Here is a 4,442-nt window from a genome sequence, read left to right as displayed (position 1 = left end):
TTTTTTTTTTTTTGAGACAGAGTCTCGCTTTGTTGTCTAGGCTGTAGTGCAGTGGTGCAATCTCAGCTCACTGAGACCTCCACCTCCCAGGTTCAAGCGATTCTCCTGCCTCAGCCTCCTTAGTAGCTGGGATTACAGGCAAATGCCACCACACCTGTCTGATTTTTGTATTTTTAGTAGAGACGGGGTTTCACCGTATTGGCTAGGCTGGTCTTGAACTCCTGACCTCAGGTGATCCACTTGCCTAGGCCTCCCAAAGTACTGGGATTACAGGTGTGAACCGCTGTGCCTGGCCTTACTGTTCTTTAAACTACTTCCTCCAAGAAGCCCTCCTTGCTGACATGTCTTTCTCTCTCTCTCTTTTTTTTTTTTTTTTTTTTTTAATATTCCAGTTTATCTTTTGTTAGTAAGACCCTAAGTTTAAGGGTAAGTGATGCATGGAGTTTGCAAAGTCTGTAAGTTCAGGGTCTCTGATGTTGGACTCCCTGGGTTCAAATTTGGACTGTACCCTTGATCAGCTATGTGGTCTTGGGAAATTTACTTAATCTCTGTAAGCATCGGGTTTCTCATATGCAAAGTCAAGATAACAGTACAACCTCATAGCATTGTTGTGAAGATTGAGTGATGAGAGACATGTAAAATGCTAGGCACAGTGCCTGGCAAGAAGTAAGCACTCAGTAAATGTCAGCGGTTGTTGGTACCTGATAAAAGATAATACCTGCCTAGTGATCCTAAAAAAACACAAGATACTCATCATTATGCACAACATAGAGGACATAATTAACAACTTGGCAACTGAAAAAGTATAGCGTACAGTTTCCTACCTATTGTGTGATCCTAAGAACAAACCATTTGTTCTTTTCCTTTTAGTTAGTATTCAAAATTAAGGGAAAATTGCCCACAATCAAAGTCTGGACATTATAGAAATGGGTCATAGTACAAAGCCTTCCACAGTCAAATGACTCAATTAGTGTTGAAATGGCCACATCATGGCATTAGTGGCTCTTCCCTGCTCATCTTATCTTACAGTTGTCTCTCACCTCTTGAAGACGTTGGTATGGGATGTCCTGTATGATCAGTGTTGTGCAGTCCTATGTGGCTCAAAGCAGGGTGAGCTTTTTGAGGGATGGGGCCACTTCTGATTCACCCCCTGATACATCACTGTGCTTGACACAAAGAAGACTCCTGTGAGTATGCACAGGATTGAATCAATGATGTTGTGAGGACTTAGGGGTCATAGTTAGAGGTTTCCTAAGAATCAGGAAACATACATGTACACATAGAGAGTTGAACTTTAAATTCCATACATAATGGATCAGAAAAGAGTAGTGCAAAATGTAGCAATTTTGGCATGAAGACACTCAGGCTACCTGTCTTGGTTGGCCAGGGCTGCTCTAACACATTATCATGGACTGACTGGCTTAAACAACAGAGAATATTTCTCACAGTTTTGGAGCCTAGGAAGTTCTAGATCAGAGTGTCAGCGTGATTGAGTTCTGTTCAGGGCTTTTTCTGTGGTTTTCCGACGGCTGTCGTCTTGCTGTGTCCTCACATGGTGGACAGCACAGAGAGAGGAAGCAAACTTCTATCTCTTCCTATGAGGGCACTAATTCCATCCTGGGGCTCCACCATCATGACTGAATTACCGCCCAAAGACCCCATCTTAAATACCACCACATTGGGGATTATGGTTTCAAAATATCCATTTTTGGCAGGGGGCAGGGGACACATTTAGTACACAGCCACTTAACACTTTACTTAGGATTAACCTTTAAAGAGAATGTAGGGATCGCACCATTGCACTCCAGCCCTGGCAACAGTGGCCAGACTCCGTCTCAAAAAAAAAAAAAAAAAAAAAAGAAAGTGGGACCATTAGAAGTTGGCACTGCCTGGTGGTGTCAGTGGTGGTTTGTCAGACTTGGAGGGATGGCAAAGGGAGTCACAAATGATAAATATCACCAGGACCCCACCCAGCTTTCATCAGGGTGGGAGTCATACTGGTTTCTGGGTCCATTGGTCAAGTCATGCCCATGGTGGAAGTAGATACCATTGACTCTGTAAGCCTGACACCACCTAGGCTCCAGTTGCATGCTCACCAAGCCTGTGGGTAAGCCTGTCAATGGGGAAATCATGGAGTGGTGAAATGAACTCAAGTATTCTTTTTCTCATGTGTGTTAGGTGGAACCAAAGATGTCCACATCTTCACCCCTGGGAACTGTGACTATACTGTGTTACATGGCAAAGGCAAATTAAGTTTGCAAATGGGGTTATAGTTTCTAATTGGCTGACTTTAAATTGGGGAGGTTATTCTGGATTATCTGGGTGGGGTCAAGGTGATCACAAGGGTCCTTAAAGGTGGAAGAGGAAAGCAGAAGAAGAGTGAGATTGGAAGGATGTAAGCTGAGAAGGATTCAGCTCACTGTTACTGGCTTTGAAGATGGAGGAAGGGGCCATGAACCAGGGAGTGCAGGCAGTCTCTAGAAGCTGGAGGAGAAAAAATAAGGATCCTCCTTAGAGCCCCCAGAAGTAATTTTCCTGCCAACAGTGAGACCCATGCCAGGCTTCTGATCTGCTAAACTGTAAGATCATACACTGGTGGTGTTGTAAGCCACTAAATTTGTGGTTTTGTTATAGCAGCCATTGGAAACTAATACACCAGAGCAGTGATTCCTCAGTGTAAATGAGTAAATTAACATTTTTATTTGTTTCAGCTTCAGGATATGTGGTTTAAACTCTCCATGGGATGATACAATCCTATTTCTGACTCTGAAAAGCTGACCAGACCTTGCAATGAACTGAATGTTTGTGTCCCCCCAAAATTCAAATGTTGAAATCCTGCCCTCAAATGTGATGTTATTAGGAGGTGGGGCCTCTGGGAGGTGCTTAGGTCATGAAGGTGAAGCCCTCTTGAATGGGATTATTACCCTTGGAAAAAGGACCCCAGAGAGAACTCTCACTTTTTTTTTTTTTGGCCATGTGAGAATACAGGGAGAAGATGGCCGTCTATGAACCAGGAAGCCCTCACTAGACACCAAGTCTGCCAGCACCTCCAACTTGGATTCCTCAGTCTTCCCAACCATGTGACGTAAATGTTGTTTAAGCCACTCAGTCTATGGCACTTTTGTTATAGCATCCTGAATAGACTAACATATTAGGACTCTCCACTAAGAGACCATAAGAATTGTCATCATAATATTGGGAGCTTCTATGTGTTGAGTGCTTTACCAGTGTGTTGCCTAGAATTACCTCTATAACCCTATGAATTAGGTGCAGTTATTCCCATTTTATAAATGTGATAACTGTGGTTCAAGCTGAGCCACACAACCTCAGATGATGTGATGTGGATTTAAACCCTGGTCTGGGTTCTCCACTCATGTTCTTTCGAACACCCCCAGCTGCCTCACCGCCATGCTGTCTCTGAGAAGACTCCGTCTCTTGGAGAACAATCTTCCTTGTTCATGGCATGATGCATGAAGAAAAGCAGCTGGGCAGGAGAGAGACAGAAAAATCTCCCATCTTCCTGCATAGCTGAGGCTTTCTCCATTCCTAGGGAGAAGGCACTGGAGTGAATCCCATGAACATTCTCAACTATTTGCAAAATGTTGCCAATATACTTCTGTGTATTGATATTTTGAAACTGTAATTCCCAATGTGGTGGTATATTGTATTTTAGCTGTTTTACAAATTGTATATGCTTCATTCTAGCTCGGTTTCTGTCATTCTCAATGATTTCTTTATTTTCTTAAATATTTCTGATTAAAAGGGCCTCCTTAGTTAACCTAAGACAGGTGTATTTAACCTGAACCAGGTGTGGTTAACCTGAATGAAGAGGAGGCAACTGACAAATCATCAGAGAAAGCTGATTAGGAAATGAACATCCTATATGGTAGAGGTTCTTCTTTATCATACACACAACTCTTGATGAAATGAGAATACATAAAATCAGCACCAGCACACCTGCTTGGTTTCACCTGCTGCCTCCAAGATCATGATTGATCTGCAGAGCAGAGTTGAGAGCAGATACCATTTGTCTATGGTCTGTCCCAGTGGAATCATATGACTATGGAATCATATCTGACTATGACTGCCCAAATCCTCCCGACTCACTTTGCCAAAGAGGGAACTAGGTCTTTGGGGTTGGAGTGACTTAACTAAGGTCTTTCTATGGCAAGGTGGCAGGGCTAGAATTTAAACCCAGACTCTAGGTTCCAAGTGCACACCCTTTCTTCTATAGTATCATAGCCTCTTGTTTCCCTTCAGTGCTTAGCTCAGTTCCTTGAATGTATTGAGTCAGCTCTGTAAGTGCTTCCTGAATGAAGCTGAGGTTGTACACATGAGAATAGTGAATACGACTTTTTGTTTCCCAGCAGTTTTGCTGGGTGACTGCAGGAAACACTTGGCTTTCATCATCGGCCAACTGGGGATATCCACCCCTGGAAGTC

At 43.2% G+C, this 4,442-nt stretch overlaps 1 long non-coding RNA gene across 1 annotated transcript in view; it reads left to right on the top strand.

The window, feature by feature from the left end:
• LOC108523289 (uncharacterized) overlaps positions 1–3,703 on the top strand; it is a 32,921-nt gene extending 29,218 nt beyond the window's left edge. Inside the window, exons 2-3 of the long non-coding RNA XR_001883773.1 lie at positions 2,989–3,085; positions 3,396–3,703. This is a non-coding gene — a long non-coding RNA (uncharacterized LOC108523289). The remainder of the gene's footprint in view (positions 1–2,988; positions 3,086–3,395) is intronic.
• Positions 3,704–4,442: the final 739 nt, after the last annotated feature.

Source organism: Rhinopithecus bieti, unplaced genomic scaffold, assembly GCF_001698545.2.
Source record: "Rhinopithecus bieti isolate Rb0 unplaced genomic scaffold, ASM169854v2 scaffold_72501, whole genome shotgun sequence".
Classification (NCBI taxonomy): Eukaryota; Metazoa; Chordata; class Mammalia; order Primates; family Cercopithecidae; genus Rhinopithecus; species Rhinopithecus bieti.
This window is presented reverse-complemented; position numbering and strand designations above follow the sequence as displayed.